The sequence below is a fragment of the Armigeres subalbatus genome, chromosome 2 (genome assembly GCF_024139115.2).
Source record: "Armigeres subalbatus isolate Guangzhou_Male chromosome 2, GZ_Asu_2, whole genome shotgun sequence".
Classification (NCBI taxonomy): Eukaryota; Metazoa; Arthropoda; class Insecta; order Diptera; family Culicidae; genus Armigeres; species Armigeres subalbatus.
In genome coordinates, this window is record NC_085140.1 from 167,012,272 (window position 1) to 167,033,004 (window position 20,733).

Here is a 20,733-nt window from a genome sequence, read left to right on the forward strand (position 1 = left end):
TAGTAGGTATGAAGGTACTTTTAGTGTATCACTCATGAAAAAAAACAACGAATGCTCATATATAGAGTTACTCATGGATTGTTATTTTAGCTTAATTTTGAAACTAAATGTTATGCTAATTTATCGTTTTAATTGATGATTATCATTAAATTCCATGATCTAACATGGAAAAATTAAATAAATCTAGTAGGCGAAATTTGGTTCCTGATCAAAGCAGTCGACCCAGATTTCGTCCTGGGCGAACTGTCAGATATAAGTGTTGTCCAATGAGCAGCTCGAAGTTGCTCGAAGTTGTTCCCGTCCTGCTCGTTCTTTTTTGTCAACAAATGGACATGAGCAGGACAGGGAGAAACTTTGAGCTACTTCAAGCTCTCATTGGACAGCACTATAGTTCGGAATTTTCGTGCGACTCCAGTTTTCGTTTTGTTGGTGAAATTTTAAAACTTCTTCTAGAAAACGTGGATTTGAACATATAAAATGGTAAGAAGCCTTAAAATGTCAACAGTTTTGGTAAGTGTTTGTACATTCCACTTATTGTATACAGGAACAGAATAAAAAATACCGTACATCGTACTCCCAAGATAAAATTTCTGCCGCTATACGGATAGCTCACAGCAAGGAAATAGGTATAAATGAAGCAGCAAAGCACTTCGGAGTTCCCTAGGTCGACGATTCGTTCTCGTCTGCAAAAAAAAGGAACGTCAAGTTTATCGGTCAAATGTCGGTACTGACGATAGAGGAAGAAGGCGAATTAGAGTCATGGATATTTGACAGTCTACGTAGAGGCTTTCCGGTCACAAAGAGTAATCTACAGGATAATATCAAATGCTTCCTCGATCGGAATCTACGAGAGAATCCTTTTATCAATAACCGTCCAGGTTTGAGTTGCTAACTATTCCATTGTACATCTATGTTTTTCATGTACGCAATCGTTTGATGTAGGGAAAATGGCTGAAACTATTCATGCAGAGGCGACCTAATGTAGTACTTCGAACGCCTAAGTTTATTACAAGCGCTAGTGCGAAGGTTTCACCGGATAATATCAGATCCTGGTTCCATAAAGTGGAAGCTTATTTAGCTGAAAAAGACTTGATGCGTATACTGGACGATCCACGAAGAGTATTCAGCGGAGATGAAACCAGTTTTCAACTGAATCCAAAATCCAAAGCCGTATTAGCACTACGAGGAAGCCGAACCGTTATGATGTGGAACGAAACAGCAGTAAATTGAACGTAACTGTTATGTTCTCTTTCAACGCGGCAGGTGAAACTGTACCCCCTTGTATCATGTACCCCTATACACCCGGTTCTTTTTTTACACGGGTGGGTTTTAGTTGATTACAACCTTCAGCGTTGATGAAACTATGAGTTACCCTCATGAAAAAAATCACAAAAATCAAAGAAAATTCAGATCATTTAAAAGGTATTTCAGGTATTTAAAAAGCTGTGAAAAATCAGGTTAACTGGGAAATTAAAGAATATTAACCATATAAAAAATATTGGGTGTAACAGTATTCCGCAAGATGTTGCCAAGTCCGTCCCATCTTCCTGGAGTATCGCCAAGTCGGACAACGGATGGATGATAACAGTAGTATTTCGCGATTACACCCGAAATGTTTTGAGCTCGTATCTCCAGAAAAGCAAGTTTAGAAGCCAGTCTTTTCTATCGTTGATGGACATAGCAGCCAAGTTAATCTGGAATTCTCTAACATGTGCCGTGATATGGGAGTTATCCTCATAGCTCTTTATACGGATGTGACCAGAATTATGCAACCAGCCGATGTAACGGCGTTCAAGCCACTAAAGAAAGGTTGGCCAAGGGCAGTAGAGAGGTTCCGTATAGATAATCCGCTTCGTTGAGTAACATTGCCGGATTTCACAGTTGTTCTTCAAGACTGTTTGCGCCATTCTTTGACACCGACGAGCATTAAAAGCGGCTTCAGAGCTTCGGGTCTCTTTCCTTGGAATCACAGTGCCATCGATTATTCGAAATGTATGACCGTATCGGCAGAGGCAGAAGAAGATGATGTAATAGAGGCGGACGATCAGGCATGTGGGGAGCTGAATACGACGACAGACTTGGAACATGCAAAACGGGCACTTGAGCAATACGAAGCAATTATTGGACCAAAGCGAGCCAAAAAGTTTAGAGGAGATTTCATCGTACTCGATAACGCCGAGGAAGAAGCGCTTTTTGAAATTGTCCGCGATATGGAGGAAACTGTACCAGAAACTATTGAAGCTATTGAAAATTTTGAAGAAGAAAATACCGAAATCGAGACCGAAATCATCATTAACAACAATTTATCAACATTACATGCTCCTATAATAAATGTGGAGGGCATTGATATGTCCAAAATACCGCCAACTTTGAAGGAGTATTTGGCGCCGCTTCCTATTCTAGAACGTGGAACTCAACGGGAGTACAAATCAAAACGGTATCATGTCTTGACATCAGATGAGTTCATTGAGGAGTTTTCCAGAAAAGAGCAAGAGAAGAAATGTCTAGAGGAAGAGAAGGAAAACAGGAAAAAGGTGCGAGAAGAGCGAAAGATAGCAAATGAACTTAAAAAGAAGCAGCAAGAAGAGAAGAGGCTTTGAAGAAAAAAAAAACTGTGCCTTCTAAGAAAAAATGAAACATTAAGCTGAATTTTATACGGAAATTAAATATTTGTACAATAAAAATAATTTAACATAAGCGTGTGTCTCATTTTATTCAAATAATCATGAATATTTAGTATTATTATACGTTTATAGCTGATATTTATTAGTGGGCGAAAACTGGTCCCAACTATGGGCGAAAATTGGGTTTGAGGGGGTCGAAATTAGGTTGAAATTAAGGAATTACCAAATTCGCATTTTCAGCCAATTTTTAGTAATTTTTATGCTTTTCCACGTTGCAATGTGCAAAAGAAGTATAATCAGAAAATGAAAACAGACCTGTTAAATAAATTCCATCATAATTTATGATTTATGGCCTGGTTTTTAATATTAACATGTAAACTGGGCGATTTCTGGGTTCGCTACCCTAGGGTTTAGTAAATCGTAAAAAACTAGAATTAAGATTCGTATGAATATTTCGCATGGGCAGTTCACAACGCGCATATTCGCCTACTATGCAGGACAACGTCTGCCGGTGGATTAGTTTATGATAAAGGTTTTCAATTGTAGAGCGAAGGTACAAGAAACAAACAATATCAAATGATACACTTTGAATAACTAAATTTACTTTCAAAATAACTGATGTTCTAAAACGTTTTTTAATTCATCATTTTATTCATCTAGGACTTTTCAAAAAATGTACCAGGCTTTCATTATCTTCAGTGATCATTTTTAAGGCACTTCAGATGAAAAATTGAAATTTTTTTGCCTTTCTCGTATACAAAAATGAACTTTTTATAGGAGGCCCGGAGACCCATAGTGTTATATACCAATCGACTCAGTTCGACGAATTGAGGTGATGTCTGTGTGTGTGTGTATGTGTGTGTGTGTATGTGTGTGTGTCTGTGCGCACCCACCCAAAAAAAATGTCACTCATTTTTCAGGTACTTATCCTTAACCGATTTACTCGCAACAAGTTGCATTCGACGCAGGATACTCTACCATTGTTTCCTATAGAAAAATGGTCAGATCGGACTATGGCTCGAAAGTTATGGCCAAAATACCACCTTTTTTAAGAAAAAATGAGTAAAAAATGTCACTCATTTTCCAGGCACTTATCCTTAACCGATTTACTCGCAACAAGTTGCATTCGACGCAGGATACTCTAGCATTATTTCCTATTGAAAATTGGTCGGATCGGACTATGGGCTCGGGAGTTATGGCCAAAAACCACTTTTTATAGAAAAATTGGGTAAAAACTCACTCTTTTTCAGGCATTTATCCTTAACTGATTTACTCGCAACAAGTTGCATTCAAAAACACTCTTTTTCAGGCATTTATCTTTAACTGATTTACTCGCAACAAGTTGCATTCGACGCATAATACTCTCCCATTGTTTGCTATTGAAAATTGGCCAGATCGGACTATGGGCTCAAGAGTAATGACCAAAATACTATTTTTATAATGTACGAGAAAGGCACCATCACTGCTAGGTGGATTAATCAGGTTATTTTACAAGCGTTCATTTTACCTGCACTATTTTGGAACACATGAATTTTAAATGCTTTTTTTTCAAAGAAAGACTAGCGAAAACAATATTTATTGGTGGAAAAAATGGTTCAATATGTGTTCATTTTTCCAACTTTTCCCCCCGGGTATTTGTACCACTCTAATGTTTTATATGATGACATGTTCATTCGATGCATTGGTGATATCATGTCGAATCAAACATTGATATATAGGAATATTGGAACGTCCCTTATCCCTGTTGAAAGCATTTTTTTTCGAGTTACAAAATATGCTGAGCCCTTCGCCTAAATACTGCACAGAAAAGTTTGCCATTAAAAATGTTGTATGAGATTGACCCTCCCCATAAAAACAGCCTTTGGTCTACCTATTCCTTTATTAAAGATTTTTTTTAAACGTCTTACTTAGGTAATGATTATTCAAAATGGTATTACCCTATCAAAATTATCTTCATCTATAATTGAAATATCAGTAATCAATAACATTGAGACTAATAACCGCGACTTGCCTGCTCCAGTACCATGTCCGAATCACGACACTCTAAATCCACCAGCACAAATTGATGATGAGCTATCAGTTCCCGCATCAGCATCGCATATTTACCATCACTCGGATCATTGCCACCGGTGGTAATTTCGTCTCCTGTGACACGATAATCGTCGATGTTAATCGGTCGGAGGCTCACGTTCCCACCCATCAATCGTTTTGTCACATCGTAAAACGTGTACGGCCGCTCCTCGGTACACGTAAAAACTATGCCGAATTTCAATCGTTTATAGTTGACGATAAAGTCGAATATCAATTTTAACACATTTCGCTCGTAATCGTTATTGGTCTCGGTGGCACAATCGACACTTCTACTCATAACCACTATCAACGAGATGTAAAACACTAACCGTTGTGGTAGCTTGGTCGTAGTCATTGCTTTGTCACCTGCATTTAATACTGCGATATGAAGACCATAATCCGACCGGTGAGTTGCACCGTAATCGTTTGCTGGTGGGCAGGAACGCGTTTGAGCATGTTTATGGGCAATGCAAAATACTGAATTATTAAAAACAATCATTTATGGGAACGATTCTGCAAAGCGAATACTGTATTGAAATATTCATGTAAATGTGATTGACAGCTAAATGATTCGAGTTGTGTTGTTTTCATTGAAAGGAGCAAGGCATCGAAATGGTTCAATTAAAAGTGATCGGCGGTGGCAGGGTAGCAGCGTCATATAAATGAAGTTCGATGGCGATGTCGCTTCACACCAAAAACAGCAGATTTTCTATTTATGGTCTCATGGGATTGGAACAAACGTCTCCCTTATCCCAACCCACGTGAACATGTTACATATATGTGAAGAAGGAATTCTAACCATTTCGTTAGATTTTAGTTAGAGTTAGAGTGCTAATAACTCATCATAGGAGCACAATTTTAGAATGGGTTATAAAGTAGACTTGTAGCACTGCATTTTTTCCACAAATGTGTGTATCAATTCGTTGTTAGAACTCCACTAGCTACGAAGTTTAATCGCTAGTAATAGTTACACCCAGGTTTTTTTTTACACGGTTTAGTTTTAGTCGTTTAGGACCTTCAGCGTGAATGAAACAATGAGTTAACCCCACGAAAAAAATCTCAAAAAATCAAAGAAATTTCAGGGGGTATTTAAAAAGCTGTGAAAGTTTAGGTTAACCGAGAAATTAACGAATTCCAACCGTGTAAAAAAAAACCTGGGTGTACTTTCAAAATCGTTGAAATAGACTGTCAGTAATAGTCAAACCTCCATGAGTCGATATTGAAGGACCATCGACTCATAGAAATATCGAGATGTAGAATAGAAAATCCTTGGAAAGCTCTTTGGAGGGACCATCACAGTAACCCAGAAAATATTTTTAGTATGGAATAATTTGCTTCCATGAGTCGATATCGAGTCATAGAACATCGACTCATGGAGGTTCGACTGTATTTGATGAATAAAGTGTAACTAGAGTTCTGACGGTGAATATTAGTCTTCAAACAATCATCACGCTAAAGTCCACCATACATTTTGGATTTCTGCCTCAAGAACAAGTTATTGACAAATAAGTCAAACTTTGACTAATTAATCGGAACCATCATTGATGCGAAGGAAGTAAGCGCAGTACTTCTAACCATGAATAACACATAAAAATCATATAATGATTCAAATGGATGAGAAGGAAGATTGTAAGACCACAGGATCTCATCTGAAGGTAAACGGGAAGAGTCGAACACGTTTATGATCTTTTTGACGGCTTGAAAACGATCCCAGCAACCACCAAAGTGAGGAGCGACAGGCGGGGTGAACATCGATCTGGTACCATGTCTAAAAAACTCGATTTTCCGGAGGAAAAAGCGCCAGCAGGGAGATCGAGACCGTGAAGAGACGGAGGAACTGTACCGCGCTAATAACGCACGAAAGTTCTATGAGAAGTTGAACCGTTCACGTAAGGGCCATGTGCCACAGCCCGATATGTGTAAGGACATAAACGGGAACCTTCTTACGAACGAGCGTGAGGTGATCCAAAGGTGGCGGCAGCACTACGAAGAGCACCTGAATGGCGATATGGCAGACAACGGTGGCGGTATGGTAATGAACCTAGGAGCACGCGCGCAGGACATGCGACTTCCGGCTCCGAATCTCCAGGAAATCCAGGAGGAGATCGGCCGGCTGAAAACAACAAAGCCCCTGGAGTTGACCAACTACCAGGAGAGCTGTTTAAACACGGTGGTGAGGCACTGGCAAGAGCACTGCACTGGGTGATTACCAAGGTTTGGGAGGATAAGGTTCTGCCGCAGGAGTGGATGGAAGGTGTCGTGTCCCATCTACAAAAGAGCGATGAGCTGGATTGTAGCAACTACCGCGCAATCACATTGCTGAACGCCGCCTACAAGGTACTCTCCCAAATTTTATGCCATCGACTAACACCAATTGCAAGAGAGTACCAGGCGGGATTTATGGGTGAACGCTCTACCACAGACCAGGTGTTCGCCATACGTCAGGTATTGCAGAAATGCCGCTAATACAACGTGCCCACACATCATCTATTTATCGACTTCAAAGCCGCATATGATACAATCGATCGGGACCAGCTATGGCAGCTAATGCACGAAAACGGATTTCCGGATAAACTGATACGGTTGATCAAGGCGACGATGGATCGGGTGATGTGCGTAGTTCGAGTTTCAGGGGCATTCTCGAGTCCCTTCGAAACCCGTAGAGGGTTACGGCAAGGTGATGGTCTTTCGTGTCTGCTATTCAACATCGCTTTGGAGGGAGTAATACGAAGGGCAGGGATTAACACGAGTGGTACGATTTTCACGAAGTCCGTCCAGTTATTTGGCTTCGCCGACGACATTGATATCATGGCACGTAAGGGGATGAGATGGAAACCTACATCAGACTGAAAAGCGAAGCTAAACGGATTGACTAGTCATCAACACGTCGAATACGAAGTACATGATAGGAAGAGGCTCAAGAGAGGTCAATGTAAGCCACCCACCACGAGTTTCTATCGGTGGTGACGAAATCGAGGTGGTTGAAGAATTCGTGTACTTGGGCTCACTGGTGACCGCCGATAACGATACCAGCAGAGAAATTCGGAGACGCATTATGGCAGGAAATCGTACGTACTTTGGACTTCGCAAAACGCTCCGATCGAATAGAGTTCGCCCCCGTACTAAACTGACTATCTAACGTTTATTAGACCGGTAGTTCTCTACGGACACGAGATCTGGACGATGCTCGTGGAGGACCAACGCGCACTGGGAGTTTTCGAAAGGAAAGTGTTGCGTACCATCTATGGTGGGGTGCAGATGGCGGACGGTACGTGGAGGAGGCGAATGAACCACGAGTTGCATCAGCTGTTGGGAGAACCATCCATCGTTCACACCGCGAAAATCGGAAGACTGCGGTGGGCCGGGCACGTAGCCAGAATGTCGGACAGTAATCCGGTGAAAATGGTTCTCGACAACGATCCGACGGGAACAAGAAGGCGAGGTGCACAGCGGGCAAGGTGGATCGATCAGGTGGAGGACGACTTGCGGACCCTCCGCAGACTGCGTGGTTGGCGAAGTGCAGCCTTGAACCGAGCTGAATGGAGAAGTCTTTATGTGCAGCACAGGCCACTCCGGCCTTAGTCTGATGATAAATAAATAAATGTCTAAAAAACTCAACCACTTCTTGTGTTGTAATGCCCTGATCGTTCGTTCCCTGATCGCTAAAAATCTCTAACGGTGCGATAAAATTGTGGTAGAATTTTTATGTACATCGGGATATCGACTATAAGTTCCATTGGACCATATCGACATCAAAGTTCCCAGGACTTGAAAATAAAATCAAATGGACCTCATTTCACAGTTCTTAAGGCAGTCTTTTCAACACGAAGCAGGTAGCGCAACATTGGTAAGGTAGCCTTTCGAAATTTCTACAGTTACCAAGTAAGGTAAAATCAATGGGTTTTAAAGAAAACAGTTATTATGCCTATCGAAACAAGTGAAACAAGACCCGAAAATCGTATGAAGCATGGACTAGGGTGGTTCAAAAAATCGATTTTGCTCCACAGTGCTCATCTAATTCTTTACCATGTTCTGAGTGTCCTCTGAAAATTTGAGCTCATTTGGATTAAAACTGATTTAGCACAAGCCGTTGCAAGTTTGCATGCAAATTAGTATGGGGAAATTTATTTTTTCATTATACTGTTAATAACGCTTCCCCATCAAGCGCATGTTAAAAGAAAACCTACATAGCTGAAAGGAATACTCAACAGCTTTCACTCAGTGAAAACCGCGTCCTTATTAATCGTTCCAATAATTAGTAATCGAATTTAATCTAAACCGTGGTTTTCTGGAGCTAATTGCATAACTCATCAACAGGCAACATTGCTACTCGTGGCGCGAAAGATAGCACACACAAATTCAGGCTACTATGTTGCACTGCACATTTCAGTGAAAGAAGTTTAACGATCATGACCAAAGATTCGCAACCTGTTTTAAAATCGATTACTCATTATTGGAACGATTAATTGAGATGCGGTTTTCACTGAGTAAAAGCTGTTGAGTATCCCTTTAGCTATGTAGGTTTTCTTTAACCTGCGCTTAATGGGGAAACGTCATTAACAGTATAATGAAAAATAAATTTCCCATACTAATTTGCATGCAAACTTGAAACGGCTTAAAGCAAATCAGTTTTAATCCAAATGAGCTCAAATTTTCAGAGGACACTCAGAACATGGTAAAGAATCAAATGAGCACTGTGGAGCAAAATCGATTTTTTGAACCACCCTAATGGACATCAAAGTCATACTTGAAATATGTTGCTTGAGGAGCTTACCGTAGAAAAACGTTTACTAAGACGAACGCTATTAACGTTCAAAATTGTTCAACGCAGGGTAACGCGGTTGATTAGGAAATTTTGAAATGACACCCGGTATAGTAAAGAGAGACTAAACTGCCGTTATACGCATAACTGTCCCATGTATATAGGGAATCCCAGCAAACATGGGACAAGTATGCGTATTACGGCAGTAAAGTCCTACGTCAAAAACACTTGCTCACAGATAGACCACGTGCTGATCGACGGACGACATTTCAGGGAGGTTTTAGGTGTAGGTCTTTCAGAGAGAACATTGACTCGGATCACTGCCTTGTAGCTTCGATTCTAAAAATCTACGCAAAAGAAAAAACTAAACTGTTTTCGGAGAGTTAAGAGTTAGCAGAATGGATAGTTTGGTGCGTTTTGACAGTTTTGCCATGGAAAACTGTCAAAACGCACGCAAATGTATCCATTCTGCTCCGCTATTTAGCTTCGCGCCCAAAGCCACGGTTCATCGGGAAATATAGTTACGCCCTGATCAAAGCAACCAACGCGATTGTAGATCATTCGACCAGTCGCTCGGCAGTCCGCCATTCCGCAGTCGCAAAAGTTTTTGCCAGCTCACGCCGTTATCCGAATCGGTCGTCAAGCCGCCATTCCGCCACGGTGAAGTTGATACCTGCAAATCATCGTCGTTTTCCGAGTGCAGTGATTCCATCGAGTTGCGATTCCGCGACTGCTGAGCTGTCTCCTGCAAGTCATCGCCGTGCTTAGACCGTCAGCGTGCTGCCATTCCGCAGCTACCAAGCTCACTCCTGCCCTCCAACGCCATTTCACACTGTCATTATTCTTCGTTCAGCCACCAATCCACCGTCGCAAAAACTGTCCCAGCACGCCACCGTCTCCGTGTCAGATTAAGACACACCCGGCTGTCGTCGACCCGCTATTCAGACCTATTTGACCCGCTATTCAGACGCCACCAACGCTACCGGTCAGCGGAATCCCCCAGTTACCGAACCATGGATTGACCGCTGCACATTACCGCCTCATCATCGCAGTGATGTTAACATACTCGTAACCAGCGAATAAACAACCTAAAAAGTAACACAATATTTTTTATTTAGGACCACCCCACCGAAAACTCTCCTGCAGCACTTTTACGATTGTTCGATGACACACCTATCAACAGAATATTTGCTGATTGTTATGCTCAGATAAAGTATCTACAGGCTATCAATCCTTAACGACTGGCCTCATGTTTACTTCTTTCTAAATGTCTAATTTGTTCATGAAGAATCTGTTCAAAAATAATCGCACTCGAAACGAAACACATATTGAATATCCAGAGCTCTAATTCTGAACCTTCACGACTTAATATCAAAATCATCATCATTTAGAAAGCAATTTTAGGTCCTACGAGAATATTTTCAAGTATATATTTAACTTATATGAAAACATCCCAAGTAACCAAAAGTTCCTTTAAGAGTATGTTTCAAGCTCAAGCAGCTCAGTGAAGCTGATTAAGTTAAAACGTACTTTAAAAGGAACTTTTGGTTACTTGGGATGGATCTAAACTGATGCGCTGTACTAAACCAGTGTATTTCAAACCGCTTCCTCCACATAGTCCATGAACAACGTTTAATCATATAGCAATGAGAATAGATACTATGCTCTTTGAGCATATAGATAATCAAAGCTTGGGCGTTAAACACAGTTTAACCGATAGCTTGGAAATTGAGGAGAAGTGAAGACATTGAACTGTAGTAAAAAATAGTTCTGTGGGTTTGACCTTCTATGCTCTATTGGTTCCTTCAATTATTTTTAAGATAATTCTCAAAATGATGACCATTTCCATCTCCTAAGTTCCATCACCTAAAAATATAAAAGTAGAAAAAATAACAAAATACAGTTTGAATAAATATAAAATCATGAAAATATGTTTCTGTTTTTTGCAGTATGAAAGTAGTTGACATTTGTCTATTTTGTATAATTATCAATTGAGTTCTGGCTAACTAGATGAGATCCAATTTTTTCTACCTCTTGAATGTCAAATCAAGAGGATCTCACGCCACCATTACCGAGCGCAAAATACTGGATACCGTATATTCGGTGATCTCGTCCAGGTCTTTAACCCTTAGATTCACCTCCGTCGTGAGTGCCCTCACCTTGACCGTCTCGCCTAGGAGGAAGCTCCGCCAACTTCTTGTAGGCGGTGCCCTTTTGCGAGACGCCCCGATTCAGCTCGAGGATCATCTCGCCCATCCGGGTACGTCTTATTCGACGTACGACGGCGCCGAGTTCACTGAGCTTGACGTCACCCTCATCGCCTTCAAGACGTCCGAGTACTTAGCCTCATCCGTTTTGATGACTAAGGCATCGCTTCTGGAGCGATTGGCGCCTACCCTAGACTTCTTGCTACCCTCATTCTCCTGGGCCTTCTTTTCGGCCCTTGACGTCTTCGGTTTCCTCTTGTTCTTGACCAGGGACCAGGAGGCGTCATCCCCCTCTATTTCCCTGGTCTGGTGCGGCTGAGAGCTCTCAGCCTGCCGTAACTCTTTACCACCGTCGTTTCTGGGTGGACGGAACTTTCCAGGTCCTTCCTCTCCCGGTTTTGGAGGTACCTGGCCGGGGTTCAGCTTCCCAGCCCCACTACCCTTGTTCGGGGTAGTAACATTTTGGAGCGGCCCCCAGGGAGCTCATCCCCTGGAGACTGTCTCCCCCGATTTTGTGTCTGCTCCGTTGGAGCAGCCACCCCCGACGTGCCCGCGAATACTTGAGCCTCAGTCTGGGTAGACTTTGGTACCACCGTCTTCGCCGGCACGCTCTCGGTCGAATCGACCCTGCCCGAGTACGCGAATCCTTGGGCCTCAGTCTGGGTAGACCTCGACTCCACGGATTTCACGGGTTTACATTTGGCCGTCCTGACCGCTCTCTCCAGCTTGGCGTCCAACATCGACTTTCGAAGTTTCAGCAAGCTCCTCTTGAGGTCCTTACTGATATTATGCTTCCCCACAAGCCATGGGCCGGCCATAACCTTTATCGGCGTAGCCGAGGAGAAGGTTATGACCCACGCTAGCGCTGCGCACCGAGCTGCCGACTATTGCCTATGGCCTCCTAGGCGGAGACCTTAACAACACACCTCTTGCGAAGAGGTTGTCGCCTACACTACTATCACTAATTGAAGAATTGACTTGGTTTTACATTTTGGTCCCACGAGTTGCTCGGGAAAGATGCCCACCACGTCAGAGCCCAGCATGACGTGGTAAGGGACAATTACTGTGGAGGGTGTCCAGGTACCCCACAGGCTCCGTTAAAGGCCTAGCTCATTAATTCTACCCTGGCCATGCATTCCCTTGGCACGGGTCGCTTAACGCCTTGGGATTAGGGGCTAGGGACAATGGTCCCTTGGTCGCACCCACTCACTCTAGCTGATGTCAGAAGGACAACAGTGCCCAGAGCTTCACTACCAGCTAAGTACAAAACCCTTAGCTGGCGGTCGATTGTCATCGGAAGACCTGTGGAAGCGTGAGATTGAGCCAGAGGACCAGAGCTGTGCAGGTCGCTCCTTCCCAGATGTCAACTCACCATTTCGCAGCCAGCAAGAGTTAACTGCCAGATATGTATGGCGAAAGTCATCTAACGCGGGTTTTCTCAATATAAGAAACTTTTCATGAAAAACTATTTGGTACCGATTATGTAGGAAGGTGTCCGCTACCATGCCTACCAAATATTTTTTTGATGAAAGTGCTTAATTTTGAGAAATCGAACCTTAGATGCCTTTCGCCATACTGATTTCAGAAAGTTAACTCCTAGTGTGCCGCTGTAAGCACGCTCAAAGCAGGCGATTCATTATTAATCTATATATATAAAAATGAAATGGTCTGTGTTCGTATCCGCATAACTCAAAAACGGCTGGATAGATTTTCTCCATTTCTTCAGCAGGTATGTTGGTTATCGTTTCCGACGGGTTTATATGATATTTCCTCATGTGAAAGTGACAAGAAAAGTCGAGTAAATCATGAAAACTAAAATTAGGATTCAGATGGAAGAGACCGCATCGTGCTTTCGTACTATGCGGTTCTTTCTCTTTGCGGAAGGAAGTTTTAATACTACCCGAAGCTATTTTAATTTCAACGGTGCTTCTTAGCGCTATTTGTACCCACTGATCCTGTTACGATCTTTGCAAGGACCTGTGCCTTCGTTTTACGTTGACCCGTTTGCGGAAGTAAAATTCCGACCAGCGGTGGTAATCCTGCAGGGACACCGTTCTGGGAAAAACCTCTTAGAAGGTCACGTCTCCACGCTCAGCAATGAGTATTAACAAAAACAAGAGGAAGGGGAGTCTCTGAATTCTCCACTTCCTTCAAAGAAACAAGGTTTCAAGACCGTCCTGCCCAAGCGCGGAAAAATAGAAGGAAGCTGGAGAATTCAGATATTCCTTCTAACTCTAATATCGGAAATAATTCTTCTCCAATCGAACTGAGCAATCAGTTCGATTTGATTAATGATGAAATTGAGCAAATCGAATCTACCTCTAGCCCAGGTGATTCGATTCATGCGAAAAAGCAAAGGATTCCGCCAATTGTGGTATCTGTTGCCGAGTTTTCTGGCTTCCGGAATGAGATTTTGAGCAACCTTCAGGGGATCAAGGTTTCATTTCAGATTGCTAGGAAGGGTGACTGCCGCGTTTTGCCGAGATCCTTTGACGATCGCAAACATCTTCTTCACTATTTAACTGAGAAGCGCCATAAATTCTTCACATACGACGACAAAACTGAGCGATTGTTCAAAGTCGTCTTGAAAGGTCTCCCCAGTGATGACAAATCACTGGATGAGATTAAAATTGAAATTTCTCAATTACTTGGATTTTCACCAGTCCAACTAATTAAGATGAAAAGAAATCCCACTCTGGTACTTCCCAGAGGGCATTTTCAAGAATTTTATTTAGTTCATTTTAACAAAAGTTACCTAAATAATACGAAAAGTTTGGAAAAGGCCTGTATTATGTCTCATGTCCGTGTTACATGGGAACATTTCCGCAGGCCTGGGGAAATTTCCAAAACCCTACCCAGTGCCGTAAGTGCCAAAAGTGGGGTCATGGAACCAAACATTGTCACATGGATGCTAAATGCATGATTTGTGGTGGAACCTCTCACGCCAAGGACGCATGTCCTGTGAGAGAAGATTCCAATAAATTTATGCGCAAACTGTGGGGCAATCATAAATCCAATTTCTGGGAATGCCCTTCACGCAAAAAGTTTTGAATTCCCGTGCAAAATTGATGACGGAAATTCCAATCGGATCCCAGATTCGACGGGTAGAAATTTTCAAACGCTCAAATTTCGAAACCAATTACTGGTCGAGCAATTCATACCCACCACAATTCACAAACAAATTTTGCTGCTCGTCAACGGGTAGCAAGCACTTCAGTAAATTCCAATTTTTCGAATGTACCTACGTATGCAAACATCGCTGCTGGTAGACAAAATTTCTCTTCTCAAAATGAGGTTTATACCCATGTCCCAACGGAAAATAACGGTCATGTTGTTGATTCAGGTGGCATGACTGCTTCCGATTTTGATTTTTTAACTGAACAATTGCATCACATGATTGATGCAATGTTCAAAGCAAATACCATTCCTGAAGCTGTTCAGTGTTCAGGTTGGTATAAAGTACACACAAAAAATTGTTATCGGACTCCGTTTCAATGGATCCAAATAATTGTGTGAAAGTTCTAAATTGGAATGCCCGCTCTCTAAAGGATAAGGAAGATGAATTATTCAACTTCCTTTCAGTTCATAATGTGCATATTGCCATTATAACTGAAACGTATTTAAAACCAGGACTTCCATTAAAAGAGATCCAAACTATTTTATCTACAGAAATGATCGTCTTGACAGCGCCTGTGGTGGGGTCGCCGTTGTCATTAATAGACGTATCAAGCATAAATTATTTTCTTCGTTTGAAACCAAAGTTTTGAAACCTTGGGAGTTTCTGTTGAAACAAATTTTGACAATTTTACTTCATTGCAGCCTACTTGCCTTTTCAATGCAATGGGCAGCAAAAGAATTTGTTGAAAGCTGATCTTCAAATTCTGACTCGCAACAAATCAAAATTCTTCGTAATTGGTGACTTCAATGCCAAACACCGTTCATGGAATAATGCTCAAAGCAATTCCAATGGTAAAATTTTATTTGAAGATTGTTCTGCGGGATATTATACTATTCAATATCCCAATGGACCAACTTGTTTTTCTTCCAGTCGAAATCCTTCTACAATTGATTTAGTTTTAACGGATTCAAGTCAGCTGTGTGGCCAATTGGTAACTCATGCTGACTTTGACTTCTGATCACCTTCCTGTGACATTTGAAATCTCACAAGAAGATTTATAATCCAATCAGCTCTACTTTTAATTATCATAGAGCTGATTGGGATTTATATAGAACGTATATCGATAGGAATTTTGATGTTGATATTCCTCTCGATACCAAAAGTGATATTGATAATGCTCTCGTATCTTTGACAAATTTAATTGTCGAAGCCAGAGGCATTGCAATTCCGAAATGTGAAGTTAAATTCAACTCCATTATTATTGACGACGATCTTCAGCTACTGATCCGTCTTAAAAATGTGAGAAGAAGGCAATACTAAAGAACTCGCGATCCCGCGTTGAAAGTTATTTGGCGAGATTTGCAAATGAAATTAAAAAACGTTTCGCTATTCTGAGAAATACCAACTTTGAGAATAATGTCTCGAAGTTGATCCCAGTTCGAAACCCTTTTGAAATTAACAAAATTCTTAAAAACCTGAAAAGCCAATTCCAGCGCTTAAAGAGGGAAATAAAATTGTATTAACAAATGGCGAAAAGGCTAAAAACTTGCTCAGCAGTTCGAGAGAGCCCATAATTTTAGTCTAGGTCTCACTAGTCCAATTGAGGATCAGGTTACACGGAGTTTCGAAGACATTCTCAATCAAGAGAATGTTTTGACCCTTCGTTGGGAACCAATTTGGATGAAGTGAGATCTATTACTAGAAAATTTAAAAATATGAAAGCCCTGGGTGATGATGGTATTTTCTACATACTTATCAAAAACTTCCTGAGAGCTCTTTATCCTTTTGGTTAATTTATTTATCAAATGTTTTCAATTGGCTTACTTTCCAGAAAAATGGAAAAACGCCAAAGTTGTTCCAATTTTGAAGCCGGACAAAAATCCAGCTGAGGCTTCTAGTTATCGCCCAATCAGTTTGCTTTCTTCAATAAGCAAACTGTTTAAAAAGATTATTTTAAATAGAATGATGGTTCATATTAATGACAATTCTATTTTTGCTGATGAGCAATTTGGTTTTCGCCATGGGCATTCAACCACTCATCAGTTATTAAGAGTTACGAACTTAATTCGGCTCAACAAATCTGAAGGATATTCGACTGGAGTTGCTCTTCTTGATAAAGAGAAAGCATTTGACAGTGTTTGGCATGAAGGTTTGATTGTAAAATTGATGAATTTTAATTTTCCTCTGTACATCATTAAACTGATCCAAAATTATTTATCAGATCGCTCACTGCAGGTAAACTATCAGAATACGAAATCTGATAGATTACATGTAAGAACTGGTGTTCCCAAAGGCAGCATACTGGGGCCCATATTGTAGAACATTTTTACTTCTGACTTACCTGATTTACCGCCAGGATGTCTAAAATCTTTTTTTTGCAGATGACACGGGCCTCTCAGCCAAAGGGCGAAGCCTTCGTGTCATTTGTAGTAGATCGCAAAACAGTTTGGGTATTTTCTCCACTTACTTGCAAAAATGGAAAATTTCCCCGAATGCTTCCAAAACTCAGCTTATAATTTTCCACATAAGCCGAGAGCTTCTTATTTGAAACCTTCTAGCAGACATATTGTCACTATGAATGGGGTTCCAATTAATTGGTCCAGCGAAGCTAAATATTTAGGACTTCTGCTAGATCAAAATTAACTTTAAAAATCACATTGAAGGCCTTCAAGCCAAATGTAACAAATATATTAAGTGCCTATATCCACTTATAAACAGAAAATCAAAACTTTGTCTTAAGAACAAACTTTTGATTTACAAACAAATTTTAGACCTGCCATGTTGTATGCTGTGCCAATACGGGCTAGTTGCTGCAATACCAGAAAGAAGGCACTCCAGAGGATTCACACTAAAATTTTGAAAATGATTCTGAAGTTGCCTCCGTGGTATAGTACCAATGAACTTCATAGAATTTCTAATATTGAGACATCGCAAACAAATGTCCAACAAAATAATTTTCAATTTTAGATAAAAATCGTTGCAATCTTCTATTGCAACGATTAACCTTGTACCCTTAGTATAAAATAGGTTAAGTTTAGTTTAAGTTGAAAACATTGTAATTCCTACATGGTTCAATTCAACCAGAGGAAAAATTCTAACTGCCAGAGGCAATTGAAATGTATTAATAATAACTAAAAGCGTAACATAGCAAATAAGGATGATAGTGTTAAGAAAACACGGAACACCTAGTCTAAGAGATGAATGCATGTATTAGATAATTAGCAAATAAAAATAAGAAAAAAAAAAAAGAAAAAAAAAAAAAAAAGGATTCGTATGGAAATTTCGCATAGGCAGTTTACAACGCGCATTTACGCCTACTATGCAGAACAACGTCTGCTGGGTCAACTAGTCAAAAATAATTATCAATTTATTTTATTTTATTTACGTGGCTTTAAAAGCTAAGCCTCATTCGCCACATTCAAAAATAATTATCGTGTTACATATTTGTACTCCTATTTTTATTTTATTTATTGGATCGAAGTTTACTCAATAGTGAGTATATGACGTGTAATGTGTAGTTTCAGATTTTGATATCTCAGACACCAACCTGATCTAGAAATATCATTGTTAGTTCACTGACTGAAAAACAGGTGGCCAATATGGTTCTACACTCCCAGCCAAAAGTTTGGGCTCACCCTCGAAAAATATAGGCAAATGTGTTTGGCCAGTTGATTCAAAAGTATAAAGCCCCAAACGCAATACAACGGAACGGCGACGGAAACGGAAAATTTGACAGTTAGCCCATATATTTTCTGTCAAATTTGCCTTTTTCGTCGCCGTTCCGTTGGATTGCTTTTGGGGCTTAAGATTGCTAATGTCGTTCCTGTTCGCGTGACTAACATCTAGGTTACTTCGACCTGGCAGCCAAAGTACCGGTACTACAAGTGTCAAACCGATGTTGGTGATGAAACCAAATATGCACTACAACATGATGCATAAATTATAGCCAATTGAAGCTTGTTGAAGCATAATTTGGCAAAATAATTTAAATGACTACAGCGCCACTAGCGTTCTACTACTTATTCTTCTACTGTTTGGCCGTAGATTTGCCAACCTACATCCGATTTTGGTTGTTGTTACAAAGATTATGAGTAGATCTTGCCTCGTAGGAATTAAAAACTAATAACTACTTAAATATTGAAATATATTGTAAAAATAAATATTTTTTTTCTCGAAATATAGCCCACATTTTGAACTAAAAAGTGGAATGTAACCCAATTTTAATCATCTTTGAGAGGCATTGATGAAATCCTGGCAAAAAAAAATGTTTTATTTTAGAAAATCAAAATGTTTACTCAAGTGCATGTTATGCATCGGCCAGAAGTTTGGGTTCACTTGCTGTATGGTGAACCGATCATAAGTTTTGAGTCATTCTCATGATGAGTTTTAATAATATATTTTTAACGTAAATAACCATTGAAATCATTAACATTAAACGTATTTTCGGTTTGTTGTTTAAAAATAACATTGCGCATTCAAGGGTTAAATTGTAATATCAAATATAACCTTACTACAGTGGCTTGAGCTTGAGCTTGAGCTTGATTGACTGCTCGTAGTTGCTACTCCATTATGACCAGATCAGCTGTTCTTGCACAGGGAACCAACAGATGTTTGCTTGGGACTAGCACACATCTTCAACGTACAAGTACTGGTGATCTCATTTGTTAGGTCATACTGGCGCCTGCCACGTCAGAATGCAAGTCAATGTAGGGAAGGGGGAGGAAATGATGATGCAATCACTCGCCCACTGCAAGCCGAATATACCTCTGCACTTGCCACGAGTTCATGCGGAATTTGTTGGAATTTATGGGTTAGGTTGGAGAGGCAGAGGTCCGTCTTGGTTAACGAGCTGCCAATGTAATAGATAGGAGAAGGTAACTGATGGAATTTCTAATTGGATGTAGGAAACGAGCTATATAAGTTCATTTCCGATTCTAGCAGATTACTGTTAGAATACTCAAGTTGAAGGTATAGGAATAGTAATGGAAACGGTATGGAAGTCCATTTCCAGTTCTAGCGATTGTTAGAACATGAGAAATAAAGAGAAAGATACAAAGTAGGAGAATGGAACGGACCTGGGATTTAACCCACGACCTCCTGCGTATGAGGCAGAAGCAGTAGCCATATGACTACCAAGCCCGCTAATATCAAATATAACCTTACTACAGTGGTCTGAAAAACTCATACTTAGGTGATCGAGGCAAATCGACCCTGATTTAACTAGCCAATATCTTAGGCATTTTCAGCCAAATTTACATGTTTGTATACCCAAAATAATCATCAGCTCATAAATTTTTGAATGATGATTGGCCAAATTCGGGTCAAAATTACCCGAACCCGAGTGAGTTTTTTTTGGGCAGGAGAATAAATCTTAATATAGAAATTGGGGCCCTCCTTAGCCGTGCGGTAAGACGCGCGGCTACAAAGCAAGACCATACTGAGGGTGGTTGGGTTCGATTCCCGGTGCCGGTCTAGGCAATTTTCGGATTGGAAATTGTCTCGACTTCTCTGGGCATAAAAGTATCATCGTGCTAGCCTCATGATAAACGAATGCAAAAATGGTAACCTGGCTTAGAAACCACGCAGTTAATAACTGTGGAAGTGCTTAATGTACACTAAGCTGCGAGGCGGTTCTGTCCCAGTGTGGGGATGTAATGCCAATAAGAAGAAGAAGAAGAAGAAGAAGAAGAAATTGGATTAAACATCATAAGCTCGGACAAAATACACATTGAAGAAAGTGAGTTTCCAAACAAAATTTCAGACAATATTCGGCATTGCATATCAGGAGAGGATTTAAACTTATTACCGGTCCACCATATAGCCACCCAATCGGGTTCACCCATTATATGGTGGACCGGTAATAAGTTTGGTCGATGGTCGATGGGTCGAAGCATACTATGCGCTTTAGTAAACATTTAGATTTTATTTAAAAAAACAAAAATAAATCGCTTA

The 20,733-nt window shown here is 40.6% G+C and overlaps 1 protein-coding gene across 1 annotated transcript in view; it reads right to left on the reverse strand.

Annotated features, from left to right (window-relative positions):
- The window catches only part of LOC134211135 (sodium- and chloride-dependent neutral and basic amino acid transporter B(0+)-like), a 727,874-nt gene that overhangs the window by 318,916 nt on the left and 388,225 nt on the right, over positions 1–20,733 (reverse strand).